The sequence below is a fragment of the Pseudopipra pipra genome, chromosome 2 (assembly GCF_036250125.1).
Source record: "Pseudopipra pipra isolate bDixPip1 chromosome 2, bDixPip1.hap1, whole genome shotgun sequence".
Taxonomy (NCBI): Eukaryota; Metazoa; Chordata; class Aves; order Passeriformes; family Pipridae; genus Pseudopipra; species Pseudopipra pipra.
Window position 1 is genome coordinate 84,219,715 of NC_087550.1, and position 16,266 is coordinate 84,235,980.

Here is a 16,266-nt window from a genome sequence, read left to right on the forward strand (position 1 = left end):
TGCCCCCACCTACTTCTTTCAATTTCCTGCTGCTTACCCCTACCCCTTGAGTTGTTCCTACTACTGCTGTCAGGCTCCTAGCCTCATCCAGTGGCTCAACCACTACAGCACCTTCCTGCCCCTGCTCCAGCATTTTAAAACAGGCACCAGGCTCCACCTGGGATAAACTCCCACCCCTTGAGAAACTATGATGGCAATAACCTTCAGCAGCAGGCTGGGTGGAAATAATGACTTTAAAGAGTCATTGACTTCAGTGCAGGAGGTCACCATCAATCCAGCAGCTGCAGTGAGACCACAGCTGTTGCGCAGAAGTGCTATTTCACGTTGCAGATGCTGGTAACTGCTGGTCCTACTCTCTTTTATGGTTAAGTAGTAGTATAAACACAGAATCAGGAACTACAGCTACCATACAACTGTTAGAAACAGTGTGTGGTTTATGGTCTGAGAGGCCCTGCGTAGTATGTCTCCTTCTGCTACAAACTTCCACTTGGGAGCGCACAAAGCTGACCTGAGTAGGTTCTAGAGAATTTCAGTAGCAGCACAGCAAGACACTGTATATGGCAACAATTTTGAATCCCGTGCATAATAGCCCTACCCTCTGAGACTCTGCCAGAAATCAATATTCTGTATTTTAAACTCAAAGACTAGGACAATGCTCTGAAAAGTTACAAAATACCAGAATTGAAGTTACCTGTGACACGACATCAGCCACAACCTTGAGAGCTATCATAGATTATTTTTTCCAATGTGCTGGAAAGAACTGTTACAAGCATTACGTTTAATAATATCGTAAAATAAGAAGAAGTAGTGATAATGTACATAACTTTTAAAAGATGTAGTCAAGCATCAATACTGCAGTGCAGCAAGTGTAAACAGTGTATCTGCTGAAATGCAGTCTTTTGCCTTCGGCAGATGTGTTATTTTTTCACTGTAGTGAGATACCTAAATAAGTAAATGAAATGTGTCCCTTTGGCTTTCAGAGTCTGAAGTAAAAAAAGGATATCACACCTACAGGGAAGAAGGATAAACCAGCAAAGTAAACATCAGCATCCAAGTGCAACTGTGTATGTAATTCTGTTTTTTTACTGTAAGACATTGACTCTCCCCAATTCTGTCAAATACATTGTGCTAATGACCTAAAAAAACCTTCTAGTGTGTCTAAAAGCTTGTACCTTTTTTCTGACTTCAAACAGATAGTCTTATAGAAGATCTCACTTCTACCTATAAACTTTCTCATCTGTATCTTCAGTAGTTAAAACACGAAATCCCAGAAAATCTCACTAGAGGGAGCGCTTGTTATTTACATTTATGTAACAGATCTATTCATAAACACAATTAAAATAGGCTATAAACAGCAGATACTAGGTTTTGTATTCATGTCATAATACTGACCATTCTTCCTTTCTTGGAAGAGGATATAATTCTCCCAACTATGCATGGTCCTATCTGTGTACTTCTTTTGCTCTTCCTGAAATGCACTACTTTCTCAACCTTAATGGTCATTTGCAGTAATGCACACGAGATGTTATGTATTTACATAAAATAAAACAACAACCCAGTATAGTTCCATTTTCCTTCCTTTCATCTTCTTTCCTCTGCAAAACGCACCAAAGAATATTAAAAACCTACTTTTAGTTTAAAACTTATCTGTGTCTGTTGGGGAATGATTTGTCTCCCATGCCTATCCAAATCTTTTCTACTATATAATGTCCAGAAATATTCCTGGTACATATCTTCTTAGAAACAGTGTATGTGGCACCCTGTGGTTTCTTTGGATGTGATTTTTGTTTTCTGTTGTCATTGAACAGGGGACATCTCTTTATTCTCTCCTACACCGAGGGAAAACTGAATGATTCACTTCACAGTTGAACAGTTTATGAATGGTATTTGGAAATGGAAGCAGCAACACAGAAGAATCTCTCAGATGAAGAGATTGTGTAACTGTTGAAGAGACATTGCAATGTTCGTTTCAGACTCTAAATAGCCTCTTCCCACAAAGCAAAATTAATCCCTGAAGTGGGTAGGAACAGAGGAATGAACCTAAAATGTATTGGTTTATTTCCCATAGTAAGAAATGGCTCCACAAATAATTTCATTTACTTTCATTAGTTCTACTCTTTTTTGTTTGGAGGTTTATTGTTTTTTTTTTTTAATCTGAGTTCTGTCTGTCAGTGAAGTGTGTGGATGTGACATATTTTCTGCCTTGGAAAGAATATATAACGTTGGAAGTAGTACCTATGCTGATATGGGGCAATTTCAATTAACTAGAATTAATCATTACTTCCTGTGGCTGGTTCTCATTAGGCCTAATTATAGTATTCTGTTTAAAGCAATAGATTATGACAACATACAGAGACAGTTTCACTCTCTCTAACTTAGCCCTTTGGCAGAGAATTACTCTTGTTTGCACAGAGTAGGAGCACACAATGCAGAGCAGATAAATTTCTAATAATTTATCTCTGTGAAAGGGCTCACTGCCATCTATCTTACACTGAACAGAAATGGCAAAATTTCTGCATTTTGCTTTCACTGAGGCAGAATTAGCATCTATTGTGGTACTGGTTTATGAACTGTCTGGTCAAACCATAATGTGATGTAACCTAGAAAACAAACAAACAAAAATAGATTTAATTGCAAAAACACATTGTACTATGCTCATTAGCAAGATGTGTGTTTTAAATAGCTTTAGTACCATGCTGTCAGATGCATTATTGATAATTGCACTTTTTATACAGGCAACCATGAGATGCTTTCACTTAGTGACAGATTTCAATAGTTATCACTTAAAATAAGTCAAAGTCTAAAAGATCTGGAGTTTTTTCTACTTTTTTTTCCCTTACCCATTTAGGGGGAAATATTTGAATGTGATTCAAATTAACACTAGAAAATTAAGTATTTCCCCCATAGTATTACACATTACAGGTTGATACCAATCATAAAAGCATCTCATGTTTTAATGTACGCTTTTTAAATCCAAAAATTTTCTTAGTAATTTATGGAGTGAAAAGCAAGAGCTGATGGCTTTTCTGATGCAGAAAAGAGCAATGGGTTAATACCACTAACCTTCCTCAGTATTATATTCCTCTTGACAAATTCCGCAAGATTTAATACGAGTGCAACTGTTGACACCCCAAAGACTCTTTTTAAAAGAGGTGAAACTGCATTATTGCCATTGTAGAACTATACATTTCTGAAGAAGACAAGATCTTTTAAGGACCAAAATCACATCTGTAGGTTCAGCCTTCTCTCCCCACTTATGTTTCACTTAATCCAGAAAGACCAGAGATATTTTGGCAGATCTGGCATAAGTGCCTATGGCATCAATTCCGTGTTTCAACAGCAATGTCTGTAGCACAGCCTTGCTTCCCAACACACTCATGGGAGATGTCAGGGGAATCTATGGTAGAATGCTGTGCTGAGTTTTTGCTATATTTGCTTTTTGCCCCTGGCAGTCCTTCTTCCTCATTTCCCAAGGTCTGATTGTGAAATCTGATGAGCTAAACAAAGGAAGGATGACCAAGCATGGTCACATTTGATTTGCTCACAACTCTGCTCTTTTCATGCACACAGGTACTGCCAGTATGTCTCAGAATGTGCTGCCAGGGCTCATCCATTTTAAGCTTTACATCTTAAAAAATGTCTTCTAGTAATTTCTATTACAGGTAGTGGGTTTATACTGAGATGCAGACTAAGACAGTTGAAATAATCATCAGATCACCCAAATCACTGACAAAGTTGAATCATGGTTTGTTTCTGGACCACAATATATATATATGTATATACTTCTATACCTTCCACTATGTATCAGTCTATATATGCAAACACACATACACATATATATACAAACTGATTTCCCCCTAAGCTCTTTCTGCAGCTGGCAGAGACACTCAGGTTTGTGTCAGGAAAGTCCTCAGGTGGTCTGGTGATTCTGTGCTAGAGAATGACAAGTTACCCTACTATTAAGTTGTAAATACCCTCCTGCCTTCTCTTCCCAGATATGAAAAAAGCTTTGGTAGTCAGAATGGAATTCTAAAGTCATGTAGGTACCACATATTGGACAGCAATCAACTTCCAGCCAGAGACTGAAAGTTTCCAAAAAGATTAGGTTTTTGAACTTACTACAAATGAGCAGATATTCAGGTACTGTTACCTGATGTGTTATCAGGAAGTGCTAGAAAATGTAAAAGTAGGAGAAATAAAGCTAATAAGTCTGGTTTAGTAACATCAGCTTCAGGTGTAGAGTGGTTTGTCTTGAGGTGCACCACAAAAAAGTTTGACACATCGTCTATGTAGGATTTACTTATTCTGTCAATGTCTAGACACTCACATAAATTCTGGGAGTTTCCAGTATTCTGGCTGCCAGACCCACAACATCACTGCAGGTGAGCTATTTTTCCTAACAGTGCAATGAAATAAAATTTTTTCATTAGTTTTGTCTTTAACCTGCACTTCCCTATTCTATTTGCAGTAGTATTATTGTCATGATAGGAAGAGGAAACAGAAGGAGAAGGAAGGTTGCCATATATTTCATGTCTTTGGTCAGGAATTATCTTTAATATAATGACAGTCCTGTTTTAAGGATAAAGTGACAGTTTTCTGCAAGTGGGGATAGAATGCAATGATTCTTGTCAAGCAATTTTATTTATAAAAATAATAATTCTAACTTAACAGTGTATTTTCAGCTACTTGTACTATAGCTTAATTGTTGTCTTACTTATAATTTGGTATGAGATAACCATATGAAGCAAGCTTTGCACCAAAGAAAGGGAAAAGTTATTTAGGTTAGTGCAAGGGGACTTAACTGTGAGTCACAGGGTATGATTTAGAAAGGGAAAATGTCATGACTGCAAGATCCTTTGACCTATATAAAGGGGAAGGCTTCATAACAGCCAGATTGTTTTGTTTGAGAGACTGTGTGGGAAATAAATTTGTCTGGGAGAAGCTGCAAAGCCAAAAACCTTTTTGTCTTTAGCTTCAACTGCCCACTTTACCCTTTGCTGGTAAAATAGGTGGTATAAAAAATGAATATCTCTACTAGGTTTCAGTGATATTTTTCTGGCTTCACAAGCTTGCTGGTATTCCAGAGCACTTGTTACCTTTTTTAGAAAGCCTTTGCTTATTGAGCTAAGGGATGGAATTTTTTAATGTTTCTTTCCTTCTGGCCTTGCACCTGGGTCAGGGCAATTCCAAGCACAAATACAGCCTGTGCAGAGAATTGACTGAGAGTAGTCCTGAGGAGACAGACTTGATGGCGTAGGTGTATGAACATCTGAACCTGACCTGGCAATGTGCACTTGCAGTCCAGAAAGCCAGTTGTATCCTTGGCTGCATCAAAAACAGCGTGGACAGGAGGTCAAGCGGAGGGGATTCTGCTCCTCTACTGGGCTCTCATGGTACCCCACCCAGAGTGCTGCATCCAGGTCTGGAGCTCTCAGCACAGGAAAGACATGAACCTATTGGAATGGGTCCAAAGGTACACCATGAGGATGATCAGAGGGCTGGAGCACCTTTCCTATGAAGGCAGGCTGAAAGAGTTGGGGCTGTTCTGCCTGGAGAAGAGAAGGCTCTAGGGAGACCTTATAGCACCTTCTGGTACCTAAAGGGTGCCTACAAGAAAGCTGGAGAGGGACTTTTTACAAGAACATGTAGTGATAGGACAAGGGGGAATAGCTTTAAAGTGAAAGGGAATACATTTAGATTAGATATAAGGAAGAAATTCTTCACTATGGGGGTAGTAATGCATGAGAGCAGATTTTCCAGAGAAGTTATGGGTGCCCCATCCCTGGGGATGTTCAAGGCCAGGTTGGATGGGGCTTTGAGCAACCTGGTCTAGTGGAAGGTGTCCCTGCCCATGGCAGCAGGTTGGAACTAGATGGTTTTTGAAGTGCCTTCCAATCCCAGCCATTCTGTGATTCTACAATGTGTTTAAATATTTTACATATATATGGCACAATGGTCACAATATTGTATATTGTGGATTATGGTTTTGTAGGAGGACTTGAAGAATTTAAATTCTACATCCATGATTATCTACAGTTTTATCACCCTTCCCTAAAGAGCTGGACTACCCCAATTTTCTTCACTAAGATGGATGTCATTCCTGTGATCTCAACCAGTTTTTCAGGGACCATGACTCTTTTTAAGCAAGTTCTTCTGATCATGAAATTGCAGGGAAATATAGTTTTAGGCAAATGTTTGATGTTGCCCTGACTCTCCTCTCAGCAGTCTTTCACTGACATTCTGGCCTGTTCTTACTAAAATAGTGAGTTTAGGGAGATGGCACATCAGTTTGAAAGTAAAGCAGCATCTTTGTAAGTATAAACTATCAAGGCCTGCTAAGTCTAAGTTCATGATAACTGATAATAACATACACAGTACGCAGAAGAAAGAAATTTGATAGTTGATCTGCTTGTCCAGCAGACTGAAGTTGAATTTCCTTCCCTGTTAAAACTTCTCCATAAAGACTTTCCAGCTAAAGGAATTACACACAGTGATACTTAAAATTTAAGTGAGAAGCTGTTGCTTCACATGGGCATACCTGCGCACTGTGCATGGAGGGAGTCAAACAGCTTAAGTGAGGTTCTAAACAGCCAGTTGGGAGGAGCCTAAACTACTCAAGACCCAAGTCAGGTATGGATTTGAGGTTTTCATCTCAGCTCTCTGCAGGAGACAAATGCTGAATCTCTCTCTCCCAAGGTTCAAACAGCTGATCTTTTTTCCTTAGGATCCTTTCAGTAGGAGGATTACGGGATCTTCATGTTTCATAGGCTTCTTCAAGTGACGTGGGAAGCCTGAGCTTATCTCCTATCTCAGCCCAGAGGGAAACAAACCCACAACGAAAATTGTCGGCACATTTTTACAACATGGTCAAACCAGAATGTTCTTAACACAGAAGCAACTATTCGTTGTTATGAACCCGAGGTATTTGGTTTCTAGCAAGATCTACCTTTCAGTCCAGACTCTGGGCACCAGAAATGTGGTAGTTTATTAACTGATGAGTTTAAAAGATAAAGGAAATTTGGTTTAGCATCTAAATTGCCCAGTATGCAAAATTTTTTGTGATGCTTTTCTCAAATCTCTGTTGTTCAGCTAGTAGTTAGTGACCTCAGGGCATAAATCAGTGGGTGATATTCTACAACCTGTGTGATGCTGAGGTCTAAACCCACATGATGTTACTTGTAAGGAGAACTTGGGGAGATTTTTGTTTGCATACACAGTGTTTTTCAATTGTTTTCACATTGGCTTAAACTCTTATTTAGTTATTTTATTTTAGATTGTATCCAGGCATTCTCTGCTGACCTCCTATGCTGGTCAAAGACAACTGTGTCTGGTGATCTGTCAGTGAAGCACCTCCTATGAGCTCTTTTGCATGCAGAAGACAAATGCCAGTCAGCCAGCTCCAGCCTGGCTGACCTAATTGATTTTTTCTGTGATAACAGGGAGTCTTGTCCCATTCCTTCTCCTTCCCCCAGCCAGAGTCAGGCAGAAGTTATTAACTCAGGTTAAGGTGTTATCAGCTGCACCAATCTGTTTGGCCTCTCTGCTGGGTATTAATTACCACAAGCAGAGTCAGGAAAAATCAGTATTTGTTTATACCTCTGCTGCCCTCATGCACAGCCCAGCTTCTGTAACTATGTGGGAACTTGGGCACATGCCACATTTTTGTCTGCTGCAGCCAACACTTGTACCTCTTGACCCAAAAAGTGCACTGGTGTATATACTGAGCAATTGAGGTCAATGCTTCTGTATGTGACTGAGTTCTGCATTGCTGCTAGATTAAAAATCACATTAGTTAAGTTGAGCACTAATTTAAAGTAGATCTGCGAAACAGCAGAAAGACAAAACTTACATGATTCTTTCTCCATCTCCCTCTCCCCCCTTCTCTTTGCAGGAAACTGGATTCAAACTTTGATGTTTCACCCAAGCAATGAAAATTTTTTGTATACAGCACTGGTTTTTAGGAAGGCTTCTGTACACAGAGTGTGTTGCTCTCTTTGTTGACTTCCGTCTATAATCTAAAAACCACAAGAGTTCAAGCAGTATGCTCGAGTAATTAGGCTCTCACAGCAACAGGTGAAAAGAGCTGTATTTGACTTATGATCGAACAAGAATTATAGAATCATAGAATATCCTTAGTTGGAAGGGACCCACAAGGACCATCACAGCCCAACTCCTCCACAGACCCCAAGAATCACACCATGTGCCTGAGTATTGTCCAAAGGCTTCATGAAGTCTGGCAGGGTTGGTGCTGTGACCACTTCCCTGGGGAGCCTGTTCCAGTGCCCCACTGAAGAATAATGGAATATAGGAAATACACAAAGAATTCATAGATAACTATAGTATAAAATTTAGCTTATATATATAATGGCTCAGCAAGAAGACAAATACTAATATTCAAAACTGAAGTTTCACCTTGAAGATCATTAACAGGAGAACAGCCTAATAGGTTCATCATGCAAAAAAAAGTTTTTGAATTAGGGAAAAATATATGTCCTTTTAGGAAATATTCTAAAATAGCTTTGTCAGTGATTAAAAGAAATGAAAAGAGGAAGTAGGTGCAGCAGTTTAACATGTATGTATTGGCATCCTACTGCAGAAATGCATTCAGTGAGAAAAGACTGAAGAAATCCAAATGTGTGTTAAAAAATCAGGTAAGAAAATAATTTACTTATTTAGTATTTATAAAGTCCTTAGGAGCAGAAGTAACTCTTTCTACAGTCTGTTTGACTGACAGGAGCATTTGATTCGTGGTAGTATTTGATCAGTCTTTGTAGTTTGAAAAGACTGAGTTTGTTTAGCCTTAAAGAAGAAAAATGTTTGGAGGGCTTATGTAGGAGGGAGCTCATTCTCTGGGTTCAGGGTGGGTAAGACAGGAGTCTTCAAGCTCCAGACTGAGTAAAGAAGAGTCATATCTGGAAGATTTTTTTCTTTTTTCTTGTTTATAGCTGGCACTTCAACAAATGCCTAAAAAAATTATACTCTGTATCATTCTTTCTCAGAAGATGTTAGATATACATTTAATGTTAGAAATTTGACTGATTCTGCCATAGGGAAAGGATATGAACAAATAAGACTCCATTCAGCCCTATTTTTTTTGTGAAACTGTGGCTGCTATTTCTTCCATTGTTTTTTGAGGTATACAAGGCTAAATCTTGGTTTTGGTCTATCAGTGAGACAAATTCCAGAAGAGTAAACCTCCCAGACAAATATTTAATTTATAAATTGCCCAAAGTCCCATGGATTATAAGTGATATGCTTTTATATTGCTATATTGATCTTATAATTATGTAAAACTGTGCTGAACTGAGTACTGTAACAAGCCACATTTTCTTGAAAATGTCTGTATGGAATTTAGGCTTGACAATGGTTAAAAAAAGGTGTGAAATATTTCACTGTTTAAGGCAACAGCTCTTTTCTGAAGATAGTATTTCAGTGTTACAACTACCAATCTAGTTAATTTATTTAGCTAACTGAGCTCTTGCTCAGTTTTCTAATTAATTCCACTTGTGTTTTATACAGTACTTTACATACATATATCCATCTCAGGAAAAGGCTGAAGTGTTCAGATCCTCTTTTGTAATTTAAGAGCCCAAGTCAGATTTTGCCTTCTGAAGTCACTTAGGCTTCATAAAGAAACATTTTCCTCAGCATCTCTTTCCAAAGATCTGCTAGTGTGAAAAGTGAGCAAGGTGCTCACAACAGTGGAAGTGAGTAGGACGAGGACTGTGTGACAACAAAAACAAAAAGTCAGATAGCTGTTCTGTTTATTTTGCTTGTGCTTAGTGGGTTTGCTGCAGGGAGAAGGGGCTGTTCTTGTCCATCCACGTGCATATGCATTCAACAAGCTGCAGAGAGGGGAAGTGAAACTGGGGTGGTGAGAGAGAGGGAAGGTGGGTGGGTTGTGGATGCTGTAGAAACAGTGGAGTAGAGGGAAGGGATGTGTACTGGTGTTGACACATCATGGCCATCTGGTTAATGTGGGGGGAAAATGGACTTTTCTGTGGAAAGCTTTCACTGTTCTGGACAGACATCTGTGACTTTAGACATTGTGAAGAAGCATCTGCACATTTGTGCAAAGCTGGTGAAGTCATTATTGAATTCATACTCACTGCATTCAAGAACTTATGAATACTTAGGTTGACAATATACAGACCTTTTCAAGTATTTCAGACAAAGAAATCAATTATAACTAGGCAAAAGGTTCTTTCCACAGAGAAAGTCTAGTACAGAAGTGATGTTTTTGTAGCTCTTTTTCTTGTGGAACAGTTAGTGTGAAAAGGTCTGGGTTTTGCCTTCACTGTTTTCCTAACAGGGCAATTGCTTGACAGGTTAGGATAAACCCCAGGGAACCACTGAAAAAGTCCAATGGTTTTCACTGCTTTTTTGAGAAGAATAACATTTTATGTAAGGAAATTGATGCCATCTGAAAAAAACTCCCATTAAAGGATTAAAGCAGAGCCTGAAGTTTTATACATTTTCTTCTCCACTTCTGTTTGATATGATGCCATAGCCAGGGAGTTCATGTCATAGCCTGATACTTGTACCTCTGCTGAAATGTTAAGTCCTAATGAGAAGTGTCCAAAACACTTCCTTTTCCGTTCAGCTGTGCTCTTTGGATCAAGTGCTTGTATCTTCACACATACACAGAGTAGCTGTATTCCAATTTTTTTTTTCTCAGATTTGTGCCCTGCCTTTAATTTAGAAAATTACTGGAACCTGTAAAACCAGGTATATACACAAATGTCAGTAGCTGAGAAGTGAGCAAGAGAGTGCCCTTTCTGCTTTCACTGTCCCATAAGGATGTCACAGGGGCTGTGAGGGTGGGCTGCCCGACCAGGACCAAGCCAGAAGCCAAGAGTAGGCATGAGGTTGGTGGAACTATCTATGCCCTCCCTTACCGGGGTCAATGCGTCAGCACCTAGCAAGGGAGACAGGGTTGGTGATCATGGCTAGCCCAGAGCCCTGCAACCATCTGGCAAAGCCGCAGTGATGGGGCAGGTGCAGATCCAGTGGGTGCAGTAGATGCTAGTCAGCAGGTACAGACTGGGCACAGACTGTGGTGTAGCTCAGGCAAGGGCCACAGGTGAGGATCTGGTCACAGATGCAGTTCCCAAGAAAATGGGTCACATAAAGCTACCCCAGTGATACTCTTGGCTCTTTCTGCCCTGGCTCTTTCAAAGCCATGCGAACCACGCCGGGCTGCAGAGCCAGGAGCAGCACTTGGAGTCTGGGAGAATGGCGGCTCAGGAGCAGAGCAGGACTGATTTTTTCCTGTGAGTATCACTGAGAAATGCTGTTGTTTTCCCTAAAGTGTTTTCTTGGAAGCATATTGCATTATCAGCAAAGCCTCTGGGTTCCAAATGGGGCTCTTGGGGTCCTGGAGCAGGGGGCCAGCAGTGTGAAAAAGCTTTAGGGTCTATCAGGGGCCAGTGTGACCATGGCCTGAGAAGACTGTACTGGGAGTGGAGGCTTCAAGGTGTTAGTCTGTACAGCAGGCAATGAGCATACTTAGTGGCTCAATAAAAGTCTTGAGGGTTTGCTAGACCAAATAAACATGAAACTTTTAGAAACTTCAACCTCCTGGAACAAGAGCAGCACCAAGATATGTTTCATCTGCGGAAACTTCATAATTTCTTGAAATTTTTGGCTTATGAGAAATTAAGAAAAAAAAATATCTGTGTGTGTATGGTTTTGTTCTGACTCAGACAAAACCCAAATTTTAACAGTGCCTGAACTTCCCAGAAACCTCAGGACTCTTTCTCATCATCTCTGGAAGGAGGCTCGCTCTGCCACCCATCATTTTTTTCCTTAGAACAAAAAAAGTTAATTTCTACACAAGTCCTTTTTAGGAAGCACCTTGTTCTTTTGTGGCTGTGGCTGAACTTTTCAGAACAAAATGTAAAAAAAAAAAAAGACTTCCATAGTAGAGAAGAGAGAGTAGTCTAAAGCTGTAATGAGGCAGCATAGATGGGAGCAGGTAAAAGACTTGAATGTTGAGAACATCTCCCTTATTTGCATTTACTTCATACAGCTACAAAGATAATGACTTCTTGCATTGTGGTATGGACTTCCTGCTCTCAGGAGAGGATAAAGGCAGACAGTTTTAAAATATCTCTGTCTCCAGACAGTGGTTAGACCAAGAGCACGGGCAGGCATTGATCTCCTCTCTGTGTTGAACAGTGACAGGACCCAAGGGAATGGCCTGAAGTTGTGTCAGGGAAGGTTGGATGTGAGAAAAAGGTTCTTCACCCCCAGAGGATGGTTGAGCACTGGAACAGGTTCCTCAGGGAAGTAGTCACAGCACCAAGCCTGACAGGTTCAAGAAGCATTTAGACAATGCTCTCAAGCAGAGTGTGTGACTCTAGGAGATGGTCCTGTACAGGGCTAAGGGTTGGACTCGATTATCCTTGTGCGTCCCTTCCAACTCAGGATATTCTGTGATTCTGTAATAATGAAATGTTAGTTGATAACAGTGGGGCTTATTTGTATTTCAATACACAGTTTCAATGTGCTACTTGATTCTTCAGTGGACAAAAATATTGCTGACATGAACATGCAAATGAGTTTCGTATCACTTGTTTTAGATGTTAAAGTCTCTTTCCAGGCAGTGATGTAGCTCAAAGTACACACAGGTAAAAGATCTAATGTGAATAATGTAAGGCTTTTCGATTTCCCATCAGAGAAACGTTTTTCTTTTTTATTGATTTATTACTACCTCACCATACACAGGCAAGTGTAGGGATGTGATTTGGATTAAGTCTTTTGTGGAGTAGCAGCTGCACTGACAAAACCATCTCAATAGAAAAGTCTTAATGGATTCTAGGAACTGGTCTGTATAGTCTGGCTAGCCCCCCTAAATGGCTTTTACTTTGGGCAATTTCACAGAGGAAGATAGGCCCAGCCTCAAATGGGTACAACAAAGTAAAAATTAACATCTTGTTTCTTGTGGTATGATACAGGGAGAAAATAGAGCTTTGTTGACAGTGTAAGTGCAGTTTCATTTATGGATTGAGACTGTGACTGAGACATGCTGTAAAATGAAAGCAAATAAATTTGGCTTGCTATGGCCTCTTGTATGTATATGCACTGGAAACTAAATTTTCTGCGTACATGGTAGGAAATAAGTTCTGCCTTAAACATATTGATTGAACATTGAGCTTGTTAAACATGTTCGTGCTTAAAACAGCTTGAAACTTGTTCTGTGCCAGTGAAGCTGCTCAGAGATAAGGATAGCATGAAGTTTTCAACTGTAGATTGGTAAACTGACTTGGTAGTAAACCAGCATGCAGGCTGTAATTTAGAGACAAGAGCTAGTTGTGCAGGTCAAGGATCCCATTGCTAAAACACAAAGAGGGAACAGGGAAGCAATGAATAATTTACAGTTCAGGATTTCTTTTATTCCTACCTTCTCATACAGGTGATGCAAAGTCCGTTTTTCAAAATCTGTGAAACATCTGAAAAACCCCTCCTGGTCCTTACTAGTGAGGAATGCCTAGCAAAAGGAAATACAAATGCTATTTTTTGCCTTGTGTTGTATTTGTGAGTTTAAAGTTCGGCATAAAATCAGCATAAAGCCATGGCATTAATATGAAAAGACTTATGGCACCTGGTCTGAGTCAGGGCCAAAAAAGTCCCTTTCTTCAGAGGTGTTTCAGGTGCTTTATTACTGTCACTAGAACAGTAATATGAGAATGAACTTTCAGTTAGAATCCTCTACCTGGGGGTCAGAAACCTACCAATTCAGTCATATATCAAAGCTATGGCATTATGTTCTTCCTGCCCTATCTTGGCAGCAATTCCCTGTAAATGAGCAACAGTGGTTTTCAGCAGGTGCCACTTCCTCAGCCTCAGGAATCCAAAATTGACTCAGCAGCATCTCTTGCTATGACCCTGCTCAACCTGAGGGAGCTCTCTGAGTAGCTTAGATGGGGGCACTTGCCCCTCTATCCTCAAGTCTCAGGCATCTTCATCCAAGGATGTGAAGCCAAGAGCTAGTTGGCTTGCAGAAGCCAAGCCATCTGCACTGAGTCCTGGGCCTGGTACTGTGTCCCAGGAGCTCTGAGATAGGTAAAAGTGTATTACTTTCAACATCTGCAAACTCTGTCACCCCTTAGCTGGGTATTTAGTTTCCTACTTCAAAATGGCTATATTCATGTTATCCCAATGCCTTGCATGAGTGCTGATCCCTTGCAGCATTTGTGAATTAGACTGGCTCCCTTTGAAGTTGTTCACTGGGCAGTACTGAACTTTTGAGAGCTGTATTGTGGGCCATTGCTTCTTGGGCTTTAAGATTTTTCACATATTTTTTTTAAAGCTTTTTGAGTTATACTTCAGGGCTATCTGGGTGAAACTATAAGGATTCAGCCATTTTTTCCCAGCTCACTTCCTCTCATTTGCATCAAATCTCCAAACAGCCCAAAGAGCCCCCCAAAAGTGACATGTATTGAGAATCCCTTCTCACCTTCTGCCTCTGTTTCACTATTTATCTCCTGCCTCCAAAAGCACTAGATTTTCCTGCTGCCTCTGGTGCCTCAGCCCTAAGGATCAGCTGTATCCAGAATGGGAAATCGGACGCAGTGGATACCTTAGGGAGAATGAGTCAAATGGAAAAGGGACAGAAAGAAGTCAAATGCTTGGTAAAGATGAGTAAACAGTCCTCCTCGGGATGTTCAGAAAGGAGATGGAAGACCAAGGACTGAAGATAACCTTTTGGTTTCTAAAAAACATTGCTAAGATGGGGGAGGGGGAAGGAGCGGAAGAAGGGCAGGCCATGCTAGTAAAAGCAATCGTGAGGACAAATGGAAGAAAGAGAGAGTATGTCAGAGGTCACTTCCCATTCTGGGACAGCAGTTATACATTTCCATCCCAAGCTGTGTTCTGTCGGTCTTGATATCTGCTGACCAAACCCCAAAATTTTTCATTATCGTAACACCAGTTTTCCTGTGTGCATGGCTGATAAGCGTAAGTTTTTCAGTTCTCAAACATCAACTGAAACTTTTGTCTCAAGACTGAATACATGTCTGTTCAATGCTGAGAGAAAGAAAAGTACATAGAGATAGTGTCAAAATATTATTAATAATATGAATAATTTCTTTCATGTTCTTTTCTTTGTGTTTATTTTATATTGTTTCTTGAAAAATAAAATAAAGCTCTAAAGAGCAGGGTAGAAAAAGAGTTGCAAGAATTATTTCTTAGGGCTGATTTCTGCTAAAAAAAAAAAAAGGCTTATTTGTGGAATAACTCAGATTTCTACAGAGTTTGGAGGAGCACGAGGTTCTGGCTAGAGGTACTACAGAAAACCAGTGACAGTAATTCTTATGCTTGCATGGCACCACCTGGTGGGTAGCTGCTCATCACTACATGTTCCAAGCCCTACATGTGTGATGGCAGTTCCTGGGCAAGTTTTTTCATTTTGTCTACAACTGGACTTGCACTCAACCCCAGATGCACCTACGCACCAGTCCATGGTTAGCCATAGGTGTAGCTCAATCTCCAAGACTATCCCAGTGTCCCTCCCTTCTCCAGGTTTCAGAAGGTAGGGACACAGGTGAGGTCAAGTGTACCCCAGGCTTCTCCCCTTGCAAATGTTTGAGTCTGGTTATCTATAGATACTGAGCCAGAACAGTGCCTAGTTTTGTGTGCAGATACAAAAGGAATCGTGTTGTAGGGCTGGGAATGCATAAATGCAGCTCCTGCTTCAATGAACACTATCAAGAAAACTTTGTTTTATAACATGTATGATTTGCATTAGAAGTCCTTTACATCCATACAGACAAGTAGAGCCAAGGTAGCCTAGCAGTACCACCCTCTGACTGAGACAGATGGAGAAGGGAAAAGGAGGAATATGGTTAGGTACTTAAAAACAAACTTCCTCACAATGTTTGTGCAGGGGGAGAGTGGTTTTCACGCTATTATCTCCAAGTTTCCACAATTTGACATTCCAAACTACTTTTTAAAATGTAATTTTACATTTAATGAATGCTCAGTTTCCTTTGGTTTTTCCTGGAAACATTTAGCTAGCAGCCTATATCTCCATGCTGCAGCTGCAACAATATCCTTCAGAGAAGGATTCACCCACATGTTGCACAAGCAGCGCGATATGCCAGAGACTCTTGCACCTGGTCATATTCAAAATAGCTGATGATGCTGGATTTTTCTCTTTTCCCTGGAGGGAATTTTTTTTGTGGTTAAATGAAACTGCTTTTTGTTCAACTCCAGATCACCTCAGATCCTTTTTTTCATTGTATTGATTGTTTCCTTTTAATT

At 40.2% G+C, this 16,266-nt stretch overlaps 1 long non-coding RNA gene across 1 annotated transcript; it reads left to right on the forward strand.

Moving 5' to 3' along the window:
* The first annotated feature begins 203 nt into the window (after positions 1–203).
* On the forward strand, positions 204–2,114 carry LOC135409966 (uncharacterized). Its single transcript, XR_010428457.1, has 2 exons — positions 204–1,064; positions 1,809–2,114. It is a non-coding gene; the product is annotated as an uncharacterized LOC135409966 (long non-coding RNA).
* Positions 2,115–16,266: the final 14,152 nt, after the last annotated feature.